The sequence below is a fragment of the Amblyraja radiata genome, chromosome 19 (genome assembly GCF_010909765.2).
Source record: "Amblyraja radiata isolate CabotCenter1 chromosome 19, sAmbRad1.1.pri, whole genome shotgun sequence".
Classification (NCBI taxonomy): Eukaryota; Metazoa; Chordata; class Chondrichthyes; order Rajiformes; family Rajidae; genus Amblyraja; species Amblyraja radiata.
This window is the reverse complement of record NC_045974.1, coordinates 21,689,864-21,716,275: the sequence shown is the minus strand read 5'-3', so window position 1 is coordinate 21,716,275 and position 26,412 is coordinate 21,689,864. Positions and strand designations below refer to the sequence as shown.

At 47.1% G+C, this 26,412-nt stretch overlaps 1 protein-coding gene across 4 annotated transcripts in view; it reads left to right on the top strand.

Annotated features, from left to right (window-relative positions):
* The window catches only part of syt1 (synaptotagmin 1), a 227,332-nt gene that overhangs the window by 30,035 nt on the left and 170,885 nt on the right, over positions 1-26,412 (top strand). The window contains exon 1 of one of the 4 annotated variants that reach the window (XM_033037957.1): positions 3,406-3,508. The exons of the other annotated variants lie outside the window; for them this stretch is intronic. The gene's annotated coding sequence lies outside the window, so the exon portion shown is untranslated. Of the gene's footprint in view, positions 1-3,405; positions 3,509-26,412 lie in introns of those variants that run through there. 4 annotated transcript variants of the gene reach the window in all.

The window sequence follows — 26,412 nt, the reverse complement described above, 5'->3', positions numbered from 1 at the left end:
CCCTCACCCCCCCCCCCCCTCTCAGCACTCCCTCTCTCTCCTGGGCATTATTGTTTTCTGTCTCCTATATCATCTTCCCGATGGCAGGAGTGATATGAAAGCATAGCCAGAGATGGCCCCAAGCTCTCAAGCAAGAACAATATCCCCTCAAAAACATAAAGAGTGAAAACAGGCCCTTCACCCCAACTTGCCCAGGCTGACTAACATGCCCCATACTGAATACATTCGAGAGAATCCTTGTGAATATGCTGAATCTTCTCTGATCTTTAAGAAAGTAAATGCGCTGATGACGCTGTGTAGTATGTTGATGGAGGTAGGGGAGTTGGTATTTACTTATAGGGAGTCAGCAAGGATTCAGTGGGCTAACTACCTCAAATACTACAGTGATTCTATTTGCTCCATTCCTGCTCGTAATATAAAATCCGGCAATATTTCTCTAGGTTTCCATTCTGTCTCCTGGGAAACCAGTGAATATTATTACACCATGTAAACTTGGTCTTCAAAGAAACCCAATCTTAAATAAATTCCAGCAAGGCAGTGATGAGGAAAATCATAAACCAAACCACAAATGCTGGAAATATATAATGTAAACAGAAAATGCCGAGAATACTCAGCTGGTCGGGCAGTATCTGTGAGAAGAGAAACACGTCAATGCTCTAGTTGAAGCACCACCCTCTGTAAAATTGTTTTCATAAGTTCTCGGAGCAGAATTAGGCCATTCGGCCCATCAAGTCTACTCTGCCATTCAATCATTGCTGATCTATCTCTCTCCCAACCCCATTCTCTTGCCTTCTACCCATAATATCCTTATTAATCAGGAATCTGTCAATGGCCACCTTAAAAATACCCATTGACTTGTCCTCCACATCCGTCTGTGACAATGAATTCCACTGATTCACCACCCTCTGACTAAAGAGATTCCTCCTCATCGCCTTCTAAAGGTACGTCCTTTTATTCTGAGGCCATGACACTAGAGAGAATTCAGAGAGAATAGAAGCTCAGTGGGTTGAGCAGCATCCGTGGAGGCAAAAGTTCCATCCACATTTCCAGTTGAAACTTTGCTAATTGAAACTAATCTAAACTTATCTCCTCTGCCTGCACATGATCCACATCCCTCCGTCCGTGTGTATCACGTGCCTATCCAAAACAATTCCACCCTGGGATAAAGGTTCTGAGTGTCTACCCAATCTAGGATTCTCAAAATGTTAAATACTTCTGTCAGATCTCCCGTCAAACACCAAATGCAGAGTAGCGTAGCTGGTGGAGCCACTGCTTCATAACGCCAGAGATCCGGGTTCGATCCTCACCATGGGTGCTGTCTGTGTTGTTTGCACACTCTTCCTGTGACCATGTGGGTTTCCTCCGGGTGCTCCGGTTTCATTCCACAGACATGCAGGCTTGTAGGTTAATTGACCCTCTGTAAATTGCCGCTAGTGCGTAGGGAGTGGATGCAAAAGTAGTCTAACATAGTGCGAACAGGTGCTCAGCATAGACTTGGTGGGCCGAAGGGCCCGTTTCCATGCTGTGACTAAAACAGGCCAAACCTCTCCTTATCATTAATACCCTCTAATCCAGTCAGCATTCTTGTAAGTGTCTTCTGTACCCGCGCCAAAGCCTCCACTATATTTCCTGTGGAAATATTTCCTATATTTCCAGGGTGCAAGGCCACCAAATTCAGGTGCAGTTTCCTACCACTTCAAGCAGGGTGCAAGGCCACCGAATTAAAGTGCAGTATCTGACCACTTCAAGCAGGGTGTAAAGCCATCAAATTCAAGTGCAGTTTCATACCACTTCAAGCAGGGTGCAAGGCCACCAAATTCAAATGCAGTTTCATACCATTTCAAGCAGGGTGAAACCACATAAAACCACACAAAACATCAAACTCACTGTTCAGTAGACATTCAGTGTGTTCAGTTAATTCACAGCTCAGGCAGAGTCGTGACCTCTCCCTCCCCCATCATGCAGAGACTGAGCCACGCCCACACATCTGGGTTTTATAATCCCTCCCCCCTCCCACCAGAAAAGGTGTGGCCTTCATGGCGTGATTGACAGGAGAGAGATCCTCAACAGTTTTTAAATACTAATAACACTTTTATTTTTCATTGATGGGAAGAATCCTCTGCACCTGATGAGCGGAGGGGGACTGAGTAAGATGGCCAAAAATCTCACCCGTAAGTGGTAGCGTTTTATCTAAAAACAATATACAGTGCAAACAGGAGGTTGTTAAGTTTAGACTTCCAACCATTTGCAGTGCTTTTACTTCAACCCAAACCTCCACCAACCATTTGCAGTGCTTTTACTTGAACCCCACCACATTTTCATTTTCAAACCACATTAAGGGTCAGTAAAACCACACTCACAGTTTAGTAAACATGTGTTCAGTGTTATTCACAGCTCAGACCGAGAGACATGACCCTCTCACTTCCCCCATCTTGCAGAGACTGACTGAGGTTCAACACTTCTGGGTTTATAGTCCCTCCCCCCTCCCACCAGCAGGGGCAGCAGAGAGAATCTCAACATTTTTTAAACATTAATAACTCTTTTATTTTTAATCAATGGGGAAAATCCTCTTGTCCTGCGCAGCGAAGGGGACCTCTGAGTAAGATGGCCAAAAATCACAGCCATAAGTGGCAGCATTTTTTCTAAAATCATGAAACAGAAAAACAGGAAGTGGTCAAGATCAGACTTTTAGTAATATAGATAGACAATGTAACTTCCCGACAATATTTCACATCGAGACCCTAGTCCAAACCAGACCCAAAACATCACCTGTCCGTTTCTCTCCACAGAGATGCTGCCTGACCTGCAAAGTTCTTCCAGCACTTTGAGTTTTGCTCACGATTCCAGCATCTGCAGTTCCTTGTGCCCCCTTTCGCACAGCAGGGTTGATATTTGGGATAGTGGTCAAGGAAGATGATGTTAAAGAAAAACATCTGTTCCTCTTTTTAGAGATCAATACAATTTGGCCCTCTCTTCTCCCAGTTTCAAACATCTCGATTAATACAAATGCATAACGAGGATTAATAACTGGAATGAAAGCCCAGAGTGCAGTTAATTGGAAGCCTGTCAAACTGATGCATAAAAATGATTCCACTTCAAGCTATTGATGTACTCACTCCACTTACAGTTGCTGGCTGGCAGCTGTTAAATATCTTCAAAAAATATATATATATACATACATTCTCAAAGACACTCTTTGCAAATCTTCTTAAATGCTGGATAATCTTTCCCCCCACTTTATCATTTCCATTTCAAATGGATGCCCTGGTCTTTAATTGGCATCAGCTTGATTAGCTTCTGCAATTAGAGTGCAATCAGGAAGCTATGAATAAGCTCCTTGACTCTTTGCATCCTTTCTTTATGTATATGTATTTTTTTTTTAAAGCAATTGCTAATCTCACACTGCTGATTGAGATTCTCATTATGAATCTTCAGAGCAAGTGGCAGATTCAGAAAAACTCAAAGAAACTTTGAAAAGGAGACGGGAAAATGCCGCAGAGTCTGGCAGGTCAGTAATTACTTTGAGAAAAGAGTGGAATGCTTGATATTTTCAGACAGATTTCTTTTGTTAAGCACTTGATAGGATGGGCCAGTTACAGAAATTATATCAAATGTTGAGTCTTTATCTGCATTTCTTTGATTTATGTTGGTAACTCTCCCTTCCCTTTTTTTTTTAAAATAAAGAGGGACTTGAATAGGCAAGGACAGATATGGGCCTAATGCAAGCAATGGTGATTAGTGCAGATGGACAAGAATATATATTTTTTCAAACATATTCTTTGTTCAGAATAAAAAATATGTACAGAACCAAAACTGTGGATAAACTCCTCATACTTTCTTAGTGTCCATACATTCAATGGAGTCATGCTTAGTAGAGTTCACACCTATCTTGAAAGGAAACACTCTCACCACTCATGTGGCCCCCTAGGGTGTTCATCAGTCATAGGAGCAGAATTAGGCCATTTGGCCCAATGAGTCTACTCTGCTATTCAATCATGGCTGATCTATCTTTCCCTCTCAACCCCATTCACCTGCCTTCTCCCCATAACCCCTGACACCATTACTAATCAAGAATCGATCAATCTCTAGCTTAGAAAGATCGATTGATTTGGTCTCCACAACCTTCTGTGGCGATGAATTCCACTGGGTGATGTCCCTTCCCTTCAAACCAGTGAGTTATGTCTGCAGTGTGGTCCATGTTGGGCTGGTGGGACTTCCATTTTAATAAGCTGGAACCAGCCGAGACTGCAGATGCTGGAAATTTGAGCAAAGCACAAGGTGCTGGAGTAACTCAGCGTGTCAGGCAGCATGTGTGAAGGGGATGTGGAGATGATGTTTCAGGTCGAGACCCTTTTTCAAACTGATGAGGTATGGGGAGGGAGAAAGCTGGGATAGAGAGGGTCTGTCAAAGCATGACAAGTAATAGGTGGATACAGGGGGGGGGGGGGGGGGATGATTGGCAGATGGGTGGAATAAGTGATAAAGACTGGTGGTTTAAAGGAGACAAAAGGGAGGCAGATAAGGAGTGAAATGTAAAGCCAGGGACATATGGGTGGGAGGTGATGTTGGGGGTGGGGACAGGACAGTGGGAGCAATGGATTTGCGCCAGGGTGGGTGGGGCACAGGAAAGGGAGAGGGCATGGGGGCGGGGGTATTACTTGAAACTGGAGAACTCAGTCGGGTTGTTCACTACCCAAGCAGAATATGAGGCGCTGTTCCTCCAGTTTGCATGTGGCCTCACTGTAGCAATAGAGGAGGTCAAGGACACGAAGGTCGGTGTGGGAATGGGCAGTTAAAATGTCTAGAGTCAAACCCTCACCTCTACAAAAATCACAACATTTGTCAAATCTCTCTTGGGATCAAACCTAATGTCTGCAAATAGACCGTCATCTCTTCAGCTCCTACAAGAGCCAGCACAGAGGTTGCTGCACCAGAGATCCAGGATCGATCCTGACTACAGGTGTTGTATGTACATTCTCCCCGTGACTGCGTGGGTTTTCTCCAAGTGCTCCAGTTTTTTCTCACACTCCAAGGATGTACAGGTCAGCAGGCAAACTGGCTTCTCTTAAATTGTCCCGAGTGCATCGGATAGAATGGGAGATCGCTGGTCGGCGCAGACTCGGTGGGCCGAAGGGCCTGTTTCCACTCTGTGTCTCCAGTCTAAACTAAAATCTGAGCCTGCCACCTTCGAATGGGGAAACCCCAGTGTCTTCAATTAACACCCAGCAATGCAATCTGAGATTAAGTAACTCTTAAAAAGACCTTTTCTTATGCTTGTCCATATCGCTCGGGGAAAGCTTCATAAACCAGCTCTAGTTGTTTGCTATCCATGTGTAGTACATGCGGCTGGTATACGGTACCGTAAATCACAGGCTAACTTACTGGACAAGTAATATAAAGGCCTGGATTGTGTCTCCGGTAGAGATGAGTTTAAATCTCACCATGGCAACTGGGGAATTGAAATTTAAGTAATTAAATCAGAAATGAAAAGCTATTATTTTTTGTTGTTTTCAAATCCATCAACTACCTGGTTTTATTGCCTTTTAACGAAATTGTCTGATTCCCTCGTGCCCTTTAAAACATCCTCTATGATAATTCTCAATGCTGATGTCCCACGAGGCTGCATTCCCACTCCCATCGTTCTGCTCTCAATATACTCGTTGCGTGATCGCATTTTGCCGCAACTCCATGTATGACGCGATTGCCGAACAAAACAAAGGAGCTGGTCATGGACTTCAGGAAGCAAGGTGGAGACCACAACACAATCTGTATCAATGGTGCTGAGATGGACAGGGTCGAGAGCTGCTGGTTTCTTGGCTTCATTCATCCTGGTCTAACCGCATTAATGGCACAACCAAGAAATCGCGCCAGCACGGAAAATGTTCCTTCAGCCCACCGATCACTCCGTACGCTAGCATTATCCTACACACTAGGGACAATTCACTATTTTAGTAAATTGCACGTCGTTGCAGTGTGGGAGGAAACTGAGTGCCCAGAGAAAACCCACGCGGTCCCAGGGAGAACATTTTTTTTTTTAAAGTACAGACAGCGCCCATAGTCAGGATCAAACCCAGGTCTCTGGCGCTACGAGGCAACAACTCTACCGCTGTACCACTGCACTGCCCGAATGAGCTTTGCATCCAAATACAACAGAATTTGGTGTTGCTAATGCTCTGCCTAAGACTGCAAGAAATTGCGGGAAGTTGAGAATGTAGCCCGGTCCATCACCCAAACCAGCCTCCTCTTCCTCCCCATCCCATCCCCACCAACTCCATTGACACTTCTGGAAGGCATCCAACATAATCAAAATCATGAATAAACAAGGATCTGCAGGTGCTGGTTTATACCAAAGATAGACACAAAGTGCTGGAGTAACTCAGTGGTTCAGGCGGCATCTCTGGAGAAAATGGATAGGTGACGTTACCCATCTTGTCTCCAGAGATGCTACCTGACCCGCAGAGTTACTCCAGCACTTTGTGCCCGGTATCTAAAACATAATCATAGTCTTTCATTTCTGTAGCACCTTTAACTTCCTTGACGGCAGTAACCTGTTTTCCGACGATGGATGGCTTCTGAGAATTCGCCGCGGCTGTGTGTCATGAGCACAGCAAGATGCCAGAGATAACAGTAATATAATGACGGCAAAATCTGAGTGAAGATGCTTTATGTATAAACACAGGCCCCAGGACACCGGCATCTCAGCAGATCAGGCAGCTGATGGAGAGAAGCTGAAATCATGTTTCAAGTTGACGACCTATCATCAGAACTGAAGCATGAGCATGGTTTCTTTCTTGGATGCTGCTGAATAGTTAAGCTTTTACAGCCAGTAATTCTGCTCTTTTCTCTTCCTGAAATAGTGTTGATGGAGAAGTCATTTGGGTCACAGATTGGTGCTGCCTCACAGCTCCAGAGACCCTGGTTCTATCTGGACTAAAGGTGCTGTCTGTACGGCCACATTCCATATCCCAGGAATGACCTGATAAAGTCATTGAAGATAGACACAAAGTGCTGGAGTAACCCAGCGGGTCTGGCAGCATCTCTGGAGAGAAGGAATGGGGGAGGTTTCGGGTCGAGATCCTTCCACAGACTTCAGAGAGTAATTGAAGGTAGTTTGTTCCTCAGCGGTGGGCAATGTTGAGGAAGGTATTTCACAACCAGGACCCCTGCTGTGAAGGTGAAGAGTTATGCGGCAGTGTAGGAGCTGATGTGTACCACGATATAGGACTAGAACGAGGCATCGCTGGTCAAACCTACACAAGTCTTCACCAACATTGGGCTGGCACAGTCAAGTTGCTGCAACACAGCGCCAGAGACCCGGGATCGATCATGACTATGGGTGCTGTCTGTACGGAGTTATGGGGCTGTCCCACTGTACGAGCTAATTCAAGAGTTCTCCCGGGTTTCCCCTGATTCGAACTCGGGGAATTACGGTAATAGCCGCTCGTAGGCACTCGGGGCTCTCGTGGACATTTTCTCAACATGTTGAAAAATCTTCACGAGTCTTCCCGAGCTTACCGTGTCTCCCGAGTACCTGCTGTTAGCGTTACGAGCCGCTAAGAGACGTCCCGAGCTCCGACATACGCGCAACGTACATTCTATGTGCTTACCACGAGTTAGATTTTTTTTTAAATCTCCGGAGTGCTCTTGAATTAGCTCGTACAGTGGGACAGCCCCTTAAGTATGTTCTCCCTGTGACTGCGTGGGTTTTCTCTGGGTGCTCTGGTTTCCTCCCACATTCCAAAGATGTGCAGGTTTGTAGGTTAAATGGCTTTGTTAAAATTGTTCCTAGTGTGTACCATAGTGCTAGTGTATGGGGGGCTCACTGGTCAGCGCGGACCGGGTGGGCCGAAGGGCTTATTTCTGCACTGTATCTCTGACGTCTAAAGAAACGCCGTGTCCACGCTGATCTTCAAATCCAGATTGTTCCTAATCCCGTTTATCAGCGCTGTCTGTGCTTGTGGTTTCTATGCCTCAGTGGTTCAGGAGCTCAGACGGGTTTTAAATGTCGTGAAAGTCCTTCCACTGCCTCCACTGACATTTCCACCCTGGGGAGAAATGTTCTGACTGTCCACCCTATCCATGCTCTCATGGTTTTAAGCACCTTTATCAGATCACCCCCTCAATCCCCAATGTTCCAGAGAAAACAATCCAAGTATGTCCAATCTCACGTTACAGTTAATACCTGCTAATCCTTGTGGTAATGCTCTCTAATCCTGGCGGCGTTCTGGTAAACCACTTCTGCACCCTCTCCAAAGCTGCCACGTAATTTCCTGTAATGAGGCGACCAGAACTCCAGAGTCTGAATAAGGGTCCCGACCCGGATCATCACCCATCCTATTTTGGGGAGATGCTGCCTGACCCGCTGGGATAGCAAGTGGACAATGCGTGGCGCAAGCCAGTATGCTTGGGGGTTGGAGGAAGCTGGGAAGGTAATCCCGATGCAGAAGAGAAGGCCAGACACTGAGAGAAAACTAGTCCCTGAAATGATTCCCAGTCACCTCTGCATTACTAGCATTTATTTCTAGAGGGCTACAACACAAAAACAGGGATAAAATGCTGAGGGTATACAAGGTGCTGGTCAGACCGCATTTGGAGTATTGTGAGCAGTTTGGGGCCCCATATCTGAGGAAAGATGTGCTGGCATTGGAGAGGGTCCAGAGAATGATCCCAGGAATGAATGGGTTAACATATCATGAGCATTTGAAGGCATTGGGCCTGTACTCGCTGGAGTTTAGAAGGATGAGGGGTAGAGGTCATTAAAACTTATCGAATAGTGAAAGGCTTGGATGGAGTGGATGTGGAGAGGATGTTTCCACTAGTAGGAGAGTCTAGGACCAGAGTCCATAGCCTCAGAATAGAAGGATGTAACTTTAGAAAGGAGATGAAAAGGAATTAATTTAATCAGAGGGTGGTGAATCTGTGGAATTTGTTGCCACAGACGCCTATGGAGGTCAAGTCAGTGGATATTTTTAATGCGGAGGTTGACAGATTCTTGATTGGTACAGGTGTCAGGGGTTACGGGGTGAAGACAGGAGAATGGGGTTTAGTGGGAAAGATAGATCAGCCACGATTGAATGGCAGAGTAGACTTGATGGGCCGAATGGCATGATTCTGCTCCTGTGAATAAACTTGTGGATGGCATCATGTTATTTGGACTTGATTGGCCTTTACCAATTGGATCAATGTGTTCTAGTGAGTGTAGAGCAGCATAGACTTGCAGATCCAGGTTTTGGAAGCAAAATTCAATCATTTCTGTCACATCTGCTAATCCTTGAAAGCAGTACAACAGAATGAACAGTGATGAGCAAGTTTGGCCTGTGTGGATAGACAGATGTGTCTAATTAGTTGCTAGAATATTTAGTAATTAAAGAGTAATTGTCAGCTCGAATAATGAGTACTTATCCAAATTTCAGATGCTGTTCGCAATCACTAATTTGTTGTAATGTTTTTAATATCCATTCAGCTGAGGCATGTCACTCAAGGGAATTGGGGTTTTTTTCTCCAAAGATTTTCAGAATTAAAAGAGGGGCATTTGGAGGATTAGACTAGGATGTTGTAGGTAGGGTAAGACTACATTTGCACCTTCTCCGTGTGACCGCCTGGGTTTCCTCCGGGTGCTCTGGTTTCCTCCCATGTCCCAAAGACTTGTGGGTTTGTAGGTTAATTGGCCCTCAGTAAATTGCCCCTCATTGTGTAGGGAGTGGATGAGAAAGTGGGATAACACGGAACTAGTCTGAACGGGTGATTGTTGGTTGGCGTGGACTCGATGGGTTGAAAGGCCTGTTTCCATGCTGTATAAAGTAAACTTTAACCACTAAAAACTAGGAGCAGGAGTAGGTTGCTCTGAGCGTGGGTATACTTCAGGTGCTCCGGTTTCCGCCCACATTCCAAAGACGTGCAGGTTTGTTGGTTCTTTGGCTTCTGTAAATATTCCCGAGTATGTAGGTTCGAACTAGTGTAGGGGTGATCCTTGGACAGTATGGACGTGGTGGGCCGAAGGGCCTGTTTTCACACTGTTTTTCTAAACCAAACTAAACTCAAGAGCATAGGATTGATACTTGCTACCCTGATCAATATCTATCTCTCGATTACAGATATTTATTTTGTTATTTCAGTGTCAGGAACTAGAGGCCATGAGCTTTGGTGTATGAGGGTTAGTGGAGATCTGAGGGAGATTTTCCTTTTCACCTCCAGGGTGGTTGGTATCTGTTAGACATTGCCTGAGAGGGTGATGGAGGCAGAGATCTGGACGTTGATCACCTAGGCATAGATGGCTATGGACCAAGCGCTGCTGTGGGTATTTGCTTGTCTCCGCCCATTAGGTCCACGCTGACCATCGATCACCCGTTCACACTAGTTCTATGTTATCCCACTTTCTCATCCACTCCCTACACACGAGGAGCAATTTACAGAGGGCCGATTAATCTACAAACTCACACGCCTTCGGGATGTGGGAGGAAACCAGTGCACCCGGCAGAAGCCCACGCGGTCACAGGGAGAACATGCAAACTCTGCACAGGCAGACATCGGGATTGAGCCCGGGTCCCCGGTGCTGTGAGGCAGCAGCCCTACTAGCTGGGCCACTCAGTATGGTGAACCAAAGCATCTATTTCTGAGCTGTGTGACTAACTCTTATTGCTAACACATTAGTTTTTGTGGGATCTGGCTGTACACAAATTGCTTGCTTCCTTTGGTATTCCGAAGTATTCACTTGGCTGTGAATCACAAACAGTAACCATTGAGGTATAGTGAAAAATGCGGGCGAAATGGGAGTATTAAATATCAACATCGCAGCCTAGGATTGGCTCAGTGGCGCAGTGTCAGAGACCCGGGTTCAATCCAGATTATGGGTGCTCCTGTTTCCTCCTGCGCCCCAAAGATGTGCAGGTTTGTAGGTTAATTGGATTCTGTAAGTTGTCCCCAGTGTGTAGGATAATGCTAGTGTACAAACGATGACTGGTCGGCGTGGACTCGGTGGGCCGAAGGGCCTGTTTCCATGCTGTATCTCGAAAGTAAACTAAACTACATAGGAAAGTTGTCCCAGAGATTTGTTTGAAAAACAAGTGGAAGAAGTTGCAGGGAGACGCACTGATGGTGAACCTCTGAGGGATGAGTTGAAATTAACTTCAATTGATTAGTTGCTGAGGATGGATGTATTAATTTGTTTAGAAGTTTAATTTGGTTTTGTTTAGAGATACAGCGCGGAAACAGGCCCTTCAGCCCACCGGGTTTGCGCCGACCAGCGATCCCCGCACACTAACACTTTCCGACGCGCCAGTGACAATTTTCAATGATACCAAGCCAATTAACCTACAAGCCTGTATGTCTTTGGAGTGTTGGAGAAAACTGGAGCACCAGTAGTCGTGATCGAACCCAGCGCTGTAAGGCAGCAACTCTACCAGTGCGCCACCAAGCTGTGCAAATTTCTAACTGTGATTCCAGGGAAAGATCGTTGCAGGATCGCGGTAGCTGATGTGTTGAATCTTGTTCTTGTCGAGTCCACACGCAAGATTAGAAGTTGTTCAGCCAGAACTGAATACACTTCTCGGCATCTGCAATACAATGGTGTCTGTCTTGCGCTTCTTGTGTGTGGTGGTGGAGAGATTGGTGGAAACAGGGCCGCGACGTGAACGCTCTTTCCTTGACCCCAGTAGGGTGTGGATGAGAAAGTGGGATAACATAGAACCAGTGTGAATGGGTGATTTGATGGTTGGCGTGGCCTCGATGGGCTGAAGGGCCTGTTTCCATGCTGTGTCCTTCAATCAATCAATCAATCAATCAATCAATCAATCAATCAATCGATATGGGTAAAGGAGATCAGTGGTCAGAAAGTGCAAAGGAGAAGCTGGGAATTCAACAGCCCGATGCAAGTCTTGCCCAAGTATTTTGCCCTTAAACCTTAAAGTTGGTTAAAAAAAAAGACTCTTTGCATTCACCCTATCTATTCCCCTCATGATTTTGTACACCTCTATAAGATAACCCCTCAGCCTCCTGCGCTCGATGGAATAAAGTCCTAGGCTGCCCATCCTCTCCCTACAGCTCAGGCCCTTGAGTCCTGGCAACATCCTCAATGGTAGTAATGTTGATGGGCAAACCCTTAACAGTGTATGTCCTGAACATAAATGAATACCAACTCTGCCAAGACAACCAGCCAGTGAATGTTGCCTGTTAAACGTGCAGCCTTTCACTAACATTTGAAAGTCATTTCAATTTTGTGCCATTATTGAAGTGTCACCCTGTGTGCGCATCTATGATTAATGCGGCCAAAAGGCAGCTTCTATTCACCAATTAACAGCGCGAAATACTCTTGTAACGTCTGTTGACAACAATTCCCTTCGTTTGCAGTAAAGGAACAGGTGACGTTTCGTGTCGGGACCCTTCTTCAGCCTCCGAACCGAAATGTCACCTGCTCCTTTGCTCCAGAGACGCTGCCTGACCCTCTGAGCTACTCCAGCACTTTGTGTCTATCTTTGGTATGCACCAGCATCTGCAGTTCCATGTTTCCATTCTCCGCATCCACTCTGCAGGCTTATCATGATTCAGTAAGTTTGAATGAGGTTTCTCCACCTCTCGAACGTCTAAACTCCAGCGAGTACTGCCGTCAATCACTCTTTATATTTATTTTGCTTAATTATTTAAAGATCTTCTTGTAATGAGATAGTGGGACAAGGAAGTGTAGTGGAGGAAGATAGAGTCATAGAACGTGGAAACAGGCCATTCGGCACAATTTGCCCACACCGGCCAACGTCCCACCTGCACTTGTCCTACTTGCCTGCATTTGGGCCATATCCCTCTAAACCTGTCCTATCCATGTACCTGTCTAATTGCTTCTTAAACATTGCGTTTGTCCCTGCCTACTCTGGCATCTCGTTCCATACACCCACCATCCTATGTGTGAAAAAGGTACCCCTCAGATTCCTATTAAATCTTTCCCCCCCCTCCTCACCTTAAACCGATATCCTCTGGTTCTCGATTCCCTGACTCTGGGCAAGAGAATCTATGCGTCTACCCGATGTATTCCTCTCATGATTTTATCCACCTCTATAAGCCCTCATCTTCCTCCCGCACAGGGAATAGAGTGCAAGAAGGAACTGCAGATGCTGGTTTACACCGAAGATAGACACAAAAAGCTGGAGTAACTCAGCGGGACAGGCAGCATCTCTGGAGAGAAGGAATGGATGACGTTTCCCATTCCTTCAAGGGTCTCGACCAGAAACGTCACCCATTCCTTCTCTCCAGAAATGCTGCCTGTCCCGCTGAGTTACTCCAGCTTTTTGTGTCTATCCAGGGAATAGAGTCCCAGCATGTTCATCCTCTCCCGATAGCACAGATCCTCGAGTCTTGGCAACATCCTTGGGAGATGGTAACCATCAGCAGTTCCTTTTTCAACAGACCGGATAATAATAGACGTGGTTCTTCTGCCGCTTTGATATGAGCAGCGTGTGAATGGAATGACATCTGCTGTAGCTATTTTGGGTCCAAACTGTGAAATCTACTCAGCACCTTGGCTCCTGTATTCAATGCGATCCAACACTGCGGTTAGAAACTGCAGCCAGGCATTGACTCTGGGATCATGGCTTGCGTTAGCCTGTGTCATGCTTCCGTGTTTTGTTTGATGACCTGATGAATCGTGTGTGTGCTGGACCTCCGTCAGCAGCAGACGTGAGGGTATGCTGTGCTCCAGCAGTTCTGATCTTCACCCATGTCCTCGTGTCGTTGCCCAGGGCTTTGGTTGCTGATTGCTGGTGCCTTCAGTGCCGTGCTGAATGACTTCCAGCTTCCGGCTCTCCAGGCATGCTAAACTGATGCCAGATTGAAGAAGGGTCCAGAACCAAAACGTCACCTATCCATGTTCTTCAAGAATGCTGCCTGACCCAGTACAGGTGGCACAGTGGCACAGCGATAGAGTTGCTGCCTCACAGCGCCAGAGACCCGGGTTCGATCCAGACCATGGGTGTTGTCTGTACAGAGATTGTACGTTCCCACGTTCCAAAGACATTTGGGATTGTAGGTTAATTGGCTTCTGTAAATTTTCCCTGGAGTGTAGGATAGAACTCGTGTATGGGGTGATTGTTGGTCAGCGCGGACTCGGTGGGCCGAAGGGCCTGTCTCCATGTTGTGCCTCTAAAGTCTAAAAGACTTCCAACTTCCAGTTCTCCAGTTATGCTAAACTGATGCCATTGACGAAGGGTCCCGAATCAAACTATACTGCACACTAGGGACAATTTACAGAAGCCAATTAACCTACAAACTTGTACGTCTTTGGATTGTGGGAGGAAACCAGAATACCTGGAGAAAACCCACGGGGAGATCATGCAAACTCCATACAGACAGCACCTGTAGTTAGGATCGAATCTGGGTCTCCGGCGCTGTGAGGCAGCAACTCTGCACTGTGCCGCTCATGTTATGTTAGCCTTTAAAAGGTATAAGGCTTGGTGATATCTTGGCGAGATGATTGCACTGGAAGGGCTTATGGTTCCCCGTACTGGTTGGGGTTAGTATGGTTCCGTGACAGATTGGACAAGGACAGTTTATGCATCATATCCGGGAGCTGTAGCGATGGGCAGCAGCCGGGAACATCTGCTCCGTGTCTACTCATCTGTTCACTGCCTAACTCCGAGAGCTGATGGTAATTAGCTGATTGAAACATCTCCCAGTTGCTGCAAAGTGTTAGATTAAGGAAGGCTGTTGTTCAAGAAGGAACTGCAGATGCTGGAAAATCGAAGGTACACAAAAATGCTGGAGAAACTCAGCGGGTGCAGCAGCATCTATGGAGCGAAGGAAATAGGTAACGATACGGGCCGAAACCCTTCTTCAGACTGATAGGGGGTGGCGGCGAGAAGGAAGGACAAAGGAGGAGGAGGAGCCCGAGGGCTGGGGGATGGGAGGAGACAGCTCGAGGGCTAAGGAAGGGGAGGAGACAGCAAGGGCTAACAAAATTGGGAGAATTCAATGTTCATGCCGCCGGATGCAGGCTACCCAGGCAGAATATGAGGTGCTGTTCCTCCAATTTCCGGTGTTGCTCACTCTGGCAATGGAGGAGACCCAGGACAGAGAGGTCGGATTGGGAATGGGAGGGGGAGTTGAAGTGCTGAGCCATTAAGGAAGGCTGTTCTGCAGTGTAAATGCACTATGTCCAATGCTGCCTCTCCCTGTCCGCAGCCTGAGGAAGGACCTCGAGTGGGTGTGAGTGTGTGTCTCTGTCTGCAAGAGCCTCTGTCTGTGAGTGTGTCTCTGTCTGTGTGAGAGTTAGAGTGTCTGCCAGTGTGTGAGAAAATGAGTGTGGAGTTTGCACGTTCTCCCTCTGACAGTGTGGGTTTTCTCCGGGTGTTCCGGTTCGCTCCCACATCCCATCTCCGGCCTTCGTCTAATGACCTGCCTATTAAATAAACCCCTCCTCTGTATCCACCTATCACTCGCCAGTCTTTGTCCTGCCACCATCTCTCTTCCAGCTTTCTCTCCACTGCTACAATAAGAATGGGGTCCCGACGCGAAACTGGGGTTCACAAACCTTGGCTGAAATGCTGCTAAGAAGCTTGCATGTATCTGAGCCACTTGTATCTAAGCACAAATAGTGTGGACTGTAAGATACCGTTTTGAAAGAGTCCTCACCCGAAACGTCACCTATCCATGTTCTACAGAGAGGCTGCCTACCCTGCCAAGTTACTCTAGCATATTGTGTCTTTTGTAATCCAGCATCTGCAGTTCCTTGTGTCTAATTGTTTCCTGACTTCCTTTGTCTGCTTATGATAGACACAAGATGTTGGAGTGACTCAGCGGGACAGGCAGCATCTCTGCATAGAAGGAATGGGTGACGTTTTCGGTCGAGACCCTTCTTCAGTCAGGGGATCCTTTTGTGTCTATCATTCAGTGTAAACTGAAAGGACTGAGATGGGGAAAAACTTTTTCATCCAGAGAGTTGTGAATCTGTGGAATTCTCTGCCACAGAAGGCAGTGGAGGCCATTTTAATGTATGTATTCAGGAGCGAGTTAGATTTAGCTCTTCAGGCTAACGGGATCAAGGAATGTGGGGAAAAAACAGGAACCGGGCACTGAGTTTGGATGATCAGCCTTGATCATATTGAATGGCGGTGCTGGCTCGAAGGGGTGAATGGCCTACTCCTACACCTATTTTCTATGTTTCTAAACCAGCATCTGCAGTTCTTTCCTACACATCCCTTGTCTGCTTGTTCATTGTGTGGGTAGGTTTTATATGTTGCATGTGATTGCCCCGATATCCACATGACCGAGGATCGGCACGGTGACGCAGCAGGTAGCGCTGCTGCCACAGAGGGCCAGACACCCGGCTCTGATCCTGACCTTGGGTGCTGTCTGTACGGAGTTTACAGGTTCTCCCCATGACCGCGTGGGTTTGCTCCGATTTCCTCCCGCATCCTAAAGATGTGTGGGTTTGTGGGCTAATTGGTCCTCTGTAAATTGCCGCTAGTGTGTGTAGGGAGTGGATGAATGTGGGATAACATAGAACTAGTGTGAACGGGCGACCGATGGGCCGAAGGGCCTGTTTTCATGCTGTATCTCTAAACTAAATTCTAAGATTTGTGTCACAGTTGGGCAGTTTTAATGAGCTCTGGCATTCCAGTTTAATTTAACTGCAAGGTCGTTCGGCTGCTGGCAATGAATCAAGCGGTGATCAAAGCTGTGAGCAGCAGTTCATTAATGAGAAGGAAAGGCCCTAAAGTGCAAAACTGAGGTTGTTTTAAGGTCATCCCAATGTTCCTGACGTTGGACAGACATGGATTGTTTTTTCTGGAATGGCCGGAGGTTGAGGGGAGGAGAGGCATTGATAGGGTAGACAGTCGGAATCTTTTTCCCAAGGGTGGGAATTTAGTTTAGTTTAGTTTAGAGATACAGCAAGGAAACGGCCCTTTCGGCCTACTGAATCCGAGTGCCAGAGACCAGGGTTATATTCTGACTACGGGTGCTGTCTGACTGGAGTTGGTACGTTCTCCCTGTGACCGCGTGGGTTTTCTCCGGGTGCTCTGGATTCCTCCCACATTCCAAAGACGTGCAGGTTTGGAGCGTAATTGGTTCTGGTAAAAATTGTTAATTGTCCCTGGTGTGTAGGAGAGTGCTAGTATCGGGGGGCGATTGCTGGTCGGCGTAGACTCAGTGGGCTGAAGGGCCTGTTTCTGCATCTCTAAACTAAACTAGACTAAGACCATTTCTCATTATTTTTTAGTCCACGCACAGTCCAAACTTGCTGCAGTCTAAAATCTAAAGGAATGGAAGTGACTAGAGGGACATTGACCAAATGCAGGCCAAGCCCAGAATGCCATCTTGATCAGCATGGACAAGATGGGCCAAAGGGCCAGATTTTGTGCCGTGCAGCTCTCTCACTGTTTCTTTTTTCCATGCGCTTGTAAAATAGCAAGTTGCTGCAGATGGGATATAGAGTGTGAAACGTTCGACCTCACTCCAGAACCCCTTGGGTATTCGGGAGGCCTAGTGGTGCAGTGGTAGAGCTACTGCCTCACAGCGCCACAGACCGGTGCTTGTCTGTACGGAGTTTGTACATTCTCCCTGTGATCTACGTGGGTTTTCTCCGAGATCTTCGGTTTCCTCCCACACTCCAAAGACGTACAGGCTTTTTTACAGGTTAATTGGCTTGGTCTAAATGTAAAATTGTCCCTAGTGTGTGTACGATAGTGTTAATGTGCGGGGATCTCTGGTCGGTGCGGACTCGGTGGGCCGAAGGGCCTATTTATGTGCTGTATCTCTAAACTAAGGTCCCAGGTTCGATCCTGACTATCCTGTCAGGACGGAATTTACATGTTCTACCTGTGACCACGAATTTGTTCTGGTTTCCTCCCACACTCCAAAGACGTGCAGGCATCGGTGTAAATTGTCCCAAATGTGTAGGATAGTACTGTTGTATGGGGTGATCGCTGGTCGGAGTGGGCTGAAGAGCCAGTTTCTGCACTATATCTCTAAACTAAACAAAACTCTAATCTCGCAGGACCTTCGAACAATGAAAGATAACAAATATAGGAGCCTGAGTTGGGTTGGAATGCAACAAAGACGGCCTGCTGGTTAAAGGAAATGACTCCTTTGTAATCTGATAGATTTGGTCCTACACCCTGTCTAGATATTTAATTCCAATTTGCTTTGTTTTTGAAAGTGGATTTTGGTGAAAATCTAATTTCAAGGCCAGCTACACATTGACGAGTTATTACACCACTTGCTTCTGGGCTTGAGGGTGTGTGGCAAATTAGATCTCTGCGGTATCCATCTACATGCAAGCTATCCAATCTAATCTTGCTGCCCCTCACCCTCTGCATTGCTTTTAATCATAAACAAAAGACACAGAGTGCTGGAGTAACTCAGCGGGTCAGTCAGCATCTCTGGAGAACATGGATAGGTGACGTTTCAGTTCGGGACCCTTCTTCAGGCAGATTGTAATAGTGGAGAGAAAGCTGGAATAGAGGTGGGGGCAGGACAAATGCTGGCGAGTGATAGGTGGATACAGATGAGGTGGGGTTTTTTTTAATAGACTTGAGCTATTTATGCTTCTTGCTGGTTATATCGGCACAGTGGTGCAACAGCCAAGCTGCTTCCTTACAGCACCAGAGTCCCGGGTTCGATCCTGACTACGGGTGCTGTCCGTGTAGAGTTTGTACGTTCTCCCTGTGTCTGCATGGGATTCCTCCGGTGCTCTGGTTTTCTCCCACATCCCAAAGACGTGAAGATTTGTAGGTTAATTGGCTTTGTAAAACTGCTCCTAGTGTGTACGGAGTGGATGAGAAAGTGGGATAATGAAGAATTAGTGTGTATGGGTGATCGACGCGGATTCGGTGGGCCTGTTTCCACGCTGTATCTCTAAACTAAACTAAATATACTGCACAATTCTGATGTGATGGAAATCACTGCAGAATTTGATCGCTGCTTTGATCTGTGTCACTCCATCAGTGTCCACTGCACTGCCTCGTTAAAGCTGCATTTTGTCTGCTTTGTGCGAGCTCTCCTGGTGACAAGCTTGCGTAACTAAGAGCTGGGTTTGCCAGAGCTTCCACAGCTCCTTATGTAACACCGAAGCGAGAGGAAGCCAAGTAGAAAATGTGTTGCTGTCAGCGCGATCGCCCATCCACCCAGCCGTCTCCTCCTGTTTCATTGTTCACGCAAGTCGCAGCCATCTGAATCAAGGTGCAGGCTACAACAGTTGCCCAGAGATTTGAGCAGGAACAAACTGTTAGATCTCGGTGAAACCTGTGCCATTAATTAACAGCAGACGTTTGGTTGACTATTGCATTTCCTCTTGGCTTTTGGCACAAATGATTGAATGCGGCACATTTTCGCTTCTACATCGATGAAGCTGCTTAATGTTTGAAATGTTGATTGAAAGACATGGCATAGAAACAGGCCCTTCCACCCACCCAACCACCCACCCACCCACCAGCGATCACCCCCTACACTGGTTCTATCCTACCCACCAGAGGCAATTTACAGAAGCCAATTATACAACGAACACACCGAGTCCACACCAACCATCGATCACCCGCTCACACTAGTTCTATGTTATCCCACTTTCTCATCCATTCCCTACCCACTAGGGGCAATTTAGAGGCCAATTAATGTATAGGCCCGCACATCTTTGGGATGTGGGAGGAAACGGGAGCAACCGTAGAAAACCCACGCGGTCACAGGGAGAACGTACAAACTCCACACAGACGGCACCCGTAATCAGGTTTGAACCTGGCTCCCTGGCGCTGTGCGGCAGCAACTCTATCGCTGTGCTGCCCATTGAGATGAGGCCCAGACCAGATCATGAACATGCTGGAGGGGCAGAATGGCCTACTCCACCGCCTATTTCTTGTGTTCATCTTTCTGCCTTAGCATTGCTGTTCCTGCTATGACAGTCACTTTAAATTGACAGGAGCGGGTTCCTGACCTGCTGGTTGAGAGAATCTATTAGATGTTACAATATCATAAGTCTTCATGATTATAACCTCCATTAAATCTTCTTGCAACCAGTCCGACAGCAAACGATCTCATTCTTTTTCTCTCGGCCCTCTCCACCTCGCGCCAATCGCCTCTCAATTTTCCGTGGCTGGTAATCGTTTAAGTTTGCCCGAGATGGAATTGGTTGCTGTGCGGCTTTGGCTGTGAGAGAAGCAGCAGCAGAGGTTAATAAGTAAAGAGACATCATCATGGTTGCAATGATGAGCAACGCTGGGAAGTAGCACACGGATCTGTCAGCTTCCAGTCACACTGGCGTTCTGGCAGATTAGCAGAGACTGTGCCATCTGTGTTCATAACCCCAGCACCCTTTACACAGAGGGGATTACATGAGACACACTTACCAGCCCTTCCTCTTTCCCCTTCCATGATTCCCCAGAACATGCGTTAGAACATGCGTTAGATTAGAACATGCATTAGAACATGCATTAGAACATGCATAAGAACCGTATAAAATTGGAACAAACAGTACATTAGAACAGTAGAAAATTGGAACACACATTAGTACTGTAGAACATATATTAGAATGGACATTAGAACAGAGGGAAGTACAGCACAGGAATGGGCCCTTCGGCCCACAATGTTCATACTGATTGTGTTAAACATCTCCTCTGCCTGCACATCATCCATATCCCTCCATTCCCAGCACGTCCACATGACCATCCAAAACGCCTCTTAAATGCCACTATTGTATCTGTCTCCACCACCTTAGGACGGCACAGTGGTGCAGTGGTAGAGTAGCTGCCTTGCAGCGCCAGAGACCCGGGTTTGTTTCTGACCACCCGTGCTGTCTGTACAGAGTTTTGTGTTCTCTTTTGGAGTTTTCTCTGGGTGCTCTGGTTTTCTCCCACGTTCCATGGAAGGACATGCATTAATGTTAATTGGCTTCTGTAAATTGCCCCCTAGCGTGTCGGACAGAACTAGTGTACGGGTGATCGTTGGTCGACACAGACTAGGTGGGCCGAAGGGCCTTATTTCTATGCTGTATCTCTAAACTAAAGCAAGGGCTAACCGGAGCACATTTAAGTCATTGGCTTAACTTCAGAAACTCAAACATACCCGTTAAACCACCTCTGTCAGATAGACACGAACTGCTGGAATAACAAGAGTCTGAAGAAGGGTCTCGATTGGAAACGTCACCTATTCCATCTACCCAGAGATGCTGCCTAACCAGCTGAGTTACTAGAGCACTTTGCGTCTATCTTCGGTGTAAATCAGCATCTGCAGTTCCTTCCAATGCAAACCACCCATGTCAATCCATTCCAGGCCCCCACCACTATGTAAAAACAAGCTTGTCCCCCATAATCTCAATTAAACTTTCCCCCTCTCGCCTTTATAGCTATACCCCCCAATGTTGGCCATTTCCACCCTGGGAATATGGTTCTCACTGACTAATGAATACTTCTTGATCTTTCTACCTGGACGTTGCGGGCAGCAACATCTGGGGAAGTTGGCACCTCTGGCGAGAGGAAAGTGACAATAAATCTTCTCACTTCGGAGACGGCCGTATAAATCTGACACAGGCTAGGTTTATTTTTATTCATTCAAAGGGTGTGGGCGGCGTCAAGCAAGGTCAGTGTTTATTGGAAGCACAAGAGACCGTAGACACCAGGATCCCGAGCAAAACAGCGCAGCGGTAGAGTTGCTGCCTCACAGCGCCTGAGACCTGGGTTCGATCCTGACTACGGATGCTGTCTGTATGGAGTTTGTGCGTTCTCCCTGTGACCGCGTGGGTTTCCTCCTACACTCTAAGGACGTGCAGGTTTGTAGGTTAATTGGCTTGGGTAAAAATTTTTAATTTGTCCCTAGTGCGTAGAATAGTGCTGGCGGTGTACAGGGACCACTGGTCGGCGCGAACTCAGTGGGCCAAACAAAACTAAAAACACAAAGTGCTGAAGGAATTTGGTGGGTCCGGCAGCATCTGTGGATGGATTGGACAGGCAACATTTCGGGTTGGCTTGGGACCCTGCTGCAGTCAGTGTTTATCACTTGCTCCCCCTCATCCAACCTGTTTTGCAAGGTTAGAGAATCATGGAGCACAGAAACAGGCCCTTCGGCCCACCGCGTCCGTGCCGACCAGCGATCATCACAAACACTAGCACTATCCTACACACCAGGGTCAATTTACAATTTTACCAAAAGTAATTAACCTACAAACTTGCACATCCTTGGAGGGTCGGAGGAAACCGGAGCACCTGGAGGAAACCCACGCGGTCACAGGGAGAACATGCAAACTCCATAGGGACAGCACCCGTAGTCAGGATCGAACCCGGGTCTCTGGCGCTGCAAGGCACCAACACCACTGTGCTACCCCCTACCTGATGCCCTCATAGAAGAAAATTATGAGGCATAGAAGGGTAGACAGTCAGGATCTTTTTCCCAGGGTGGAAACATCAACGACTAGAGCACAAGAGGCTCGGCCACTGTGGAGGGCATTTCAGTTGGCGTTTCATGTCGGGACCTTTCTTCAACATAGTCAGGGTTTGTAGAGGAAGGGCTTGCTGACAAATCGATTTTTCTGTTGGGGGAGAGGGAGAGGGATAAGGGGCGTTTCACCTCTAAAGTGCTGCAACTTACTCACTGATATGAATCCTCTTAACCTTCACAACACAATGCACTTGAATTAATGCTGATGATTCATCGCCTCATCTTTACCCACTGTCAAACCAGCCTTTCTTCCCACCATGTCATTGTGAAATGTTAAAGCAGCTCATGGTTACAGTTGTACAACTCAGAAACTGGTCCTTCAGCCCACCGAGTACAGTGAGACGCGATGTTTACGGGCTATCCAGTCAAATTGTACATGAGTACACATCCACCACCGATTTTCTGCCAACTTTATTCATCCGGACTAAATACCCCCAGAAGTCCCCCGGAAAATGAGGCACCCAGGCCGGGCCGATCTCAACCTCATTGTGACTTCTGTTGCCGATCAGCGGGTCGAATTTGCTTCCTGCGGCCAGGGGACTGGAGCTTCGGCCAGGCCGGAGCTGGCAGATCCGCTCCCATAGCCGACTTCGCTGCCGACTTTGTGGGCTGGTATCTCGGCTCCCCCCGATGCCGGGACCTTTGTTGGCCTGGTGAAACGGATCATCCAGTGAAGCTCTGGAACCAAGGGTGCCAGAATATTGGCGGTGGACCTGTACAATCATGCCACGCACAAGTAATGCAAAGAGTAAAATGCCAGAGTGTAGAATAACGTTTTACAGTGTAGGAAGGAACTGCAGATGTTGGTTCACACTGAAGATACACACAAAATGCTGGAGTAACCCAAGGGACAGGCAGCATCTCTGGATAGGAGGAATGGGTGATGTTTTGGGTCCAGGCCCTTCAGTTCAGTTTTACAGCATTACAGTTACATAGAATAAAGTACAGGCTCTTGCCAATCTTTTTACCCATCTACGTTTATCCCAGTTGACCACATTCGGACCGTATCCTATGTCTCGCCTACTTAAATGTCTATCTACATGCGTCTTAAATGTGCAATTATATCTGATTCCACCACTTTCTCTGGCAACATGTTGCAGATATCAACCACTCTGTTTAAATAAAAATCTTTCCTCTCGGATTCCTTTTAAATCTCACCCATCTCACCTTAAACCTTGAGAGACCTGGGTTCGATCCCGACTACGGGTGCTGTCTGTGCAGAATATGTACGTTCTCCCTTTGACCACGTGGGTTTTCATCGGGTGCTCTGGTTTCCTCCGACACTCTAAAAACGTGCAGGTTTGTAGGTTAATTGGCATTGGTAAAGATTGTAAATTGTCCCTAGTGTGTAGGATAGTGCTAGTGTGCAGGGATCGCTGGTCGGCGTGGACAAGGTGGGCCGGAGGACCTGTTTCCACATTGTATCTCTAAACTAAACTAAACTTAATTAAACAATCTCCACTCTAGTCATTCTGGTCGTAGTCCGCTGAGTTACTCCAGCACTTTTTGTGTCTAATTTTAGATGTATGGATAGGAATGGTGTAGAGGAATATGGGAACTGCAGGCAAATGGGAATATCCTGCAATGCTATCTTGGAAGGCATGGATAAGGTGGGCTGAAGGGCCAGTTTTCGATCTGTTTTGCTCAGACTCTATCTGGCATCACACACACACACCACAGATGGATAGAGAGACTGGTGTGGTCACAGAGCAGTCGGCAGCAGGCCTGGACAAAGGGTCCAAAGAGATGATTACAAACCCCACCGTGACATTTGAGAGGAACTCATGTTGGCCAATATCAAAATCGTAAACAAATATTGAGATCAGAGCATTTACTCTCCTTTGTAATGATGGCCTGAGGAGTTGGAAGCTTCCTGAGCAACCTCTCGGAGAATCCAACAATTATTGTCCTGGAAGCAACACTAAGAGAAAAACCAACCTCAACTTCAAAGAATAAATGCCTTTGATCCACCGGTTTTGTTAATGTTCTTTGCCAGTATGGAGTGATAGAGAGAGGTAGAGCAACCAGACCCTTCAGCCCATTGATTCCGTGCTAGCCATCAGCCACCCATTCAAACTCATCCCATGGTCTTCATTCTGCCCACATTCCCATCAACCTCCCCAGATTCTGCCACGGATCCCCACACTAGGGGACAATTTACGGAAGACCATTAACCTGCAAACCCGCACGCCTTTGGGAATCCGGAGCACCCGGAGAAAACCCACGCGGTCACAGGTAGAACGTGCAAACTCCACACAGACAGGATTGAACCTGGTTCTCTGGCGCAGCAAAGTAGCAGCTGTGCCACGGTGCCACTTTTTAAAATATCATTCCCCCGTCTCAATCTTTGCGATCTTTAGACTTTAGAGATACAGGCCCTTCGGCCCAACAAGTCCATGCCAACCAGTGATCACATCATATGCTAGCATTATCTTACACGCTAGCGACAATTTACTATTTTTACCGAAACCTACTAGCCTATAAACCTGCATGTCTTTGGAGGAAACCAGAGTACCAGGATAAAACCCACGTGGTCACAGGGAGAACGTACAAACTCCGCACAGACAGCACCTGTAGTCAGGATCGTACCCAGGTCTCTGGTTTTGTGAGGCAGCAACTCCTCTGCTGCACCACTATACCACCCCAAACGTTTAGAGTTACAGCATGGAAATAGGCTTTTTGACCCATCGAGTCCATGCTGACCAATGATCACCCGTGGCCCTCTAGAGTCACCTTGAGTCCTCTGATCCTTAAAGCCCTCCAGAACAAGGTGGAACAGAAGACTTTAGTAACTTGTGTATCCTGGACCTTCGCGATAGCTGGGCTCTGGAGCTCCACCCAAAGGCTCTCTGATGACTTCTGAGGGTCCTACCATTCCCTGGGACCAATTCCCTGTCTACCTCTGCTGACAATGTTATGGATTGTCTGAACTTCTTTTGCCAACTTTTATTCTTCTGTTTTGGTAATCTTGTACAGTGAACGGGGAAGGGCCCTAAACAGCATTGATGCGCAGAGAGATCCTGAGTTGCCTGAAAGTGGCAGACCAGAACAATGCCCGAAGACCCTAGTGCAACCAATGACCTGAAACGTCACCAATTCCTTCTATCCAGAGATGCTGCCTGTCCCGCTGAGTTACTCCAGCATTTTGTGTCTATCTTTGGTTTAAACCATAATCTGCAGTTCCCTCCTACACAGTTTATTGTTTTGTTGGAGTTTGTAATGTTCAATAACCAGATGGTTGTTGGGAAGAAGCTGCTCCTGAACCTGGACATTACAGCTTTCCGACTCCTATATCTTCTTCCCGATGGCAGGAGTGAAATGAGAGGGTGGCGTGGGTCTCTGATGATGCTGGCAGCCTTTCCCATCGGAGAGGCAGTAGCTACAGAAAAATGGTTGGCAAATTGTCAGAATCTATGGTTACAGTTGAGCGACAGCCAGTGTTTTTACTCGGCCATCTCTGTCATTATCCTTGAAAGAAAAGTCCCCCAGCTCATTTGGGAACTGAACTTTAATTCTCAGCCGCCCCGTTGGTGTTGATGCCACGTCTGTCTACCATGTGGAGCGTCCACGGTGATTAATGCTGTCAACGTTCGTGCCTCGACGAGCAATCGCCGTGCCGTCCCGGGGAGCGAGACCACGCGATTGAAGCTCGTCTCCAGAAAACCTTCCCCCAAGCCTTGACAGTCGAAACACAACAGGGCTCCCAATTTGACGGGATTTCCCGGGGTGATAACTGGCCATTAGAACCTGCACATTGTCCCGCACGTAATGAATCAGAACGGCAGGCAATTTGATTTGTCTCCTCTCCCTCTATTACAAAATTAAACCCTTGTCTGTCATTATCTTGTCCAAAGTTCTGGATATTCTGTCTGAGCTTCATCTAGATTCACTGTCTTTGAATGGACTACAATTCTCTATCCAAGTCATAGAGTCATTCAGCGTGGAAACCAGCCCTTCGGCCCAACCTGCCTATGCCAACAAACATGCCCCATCTACACTAGTCCCACCTGC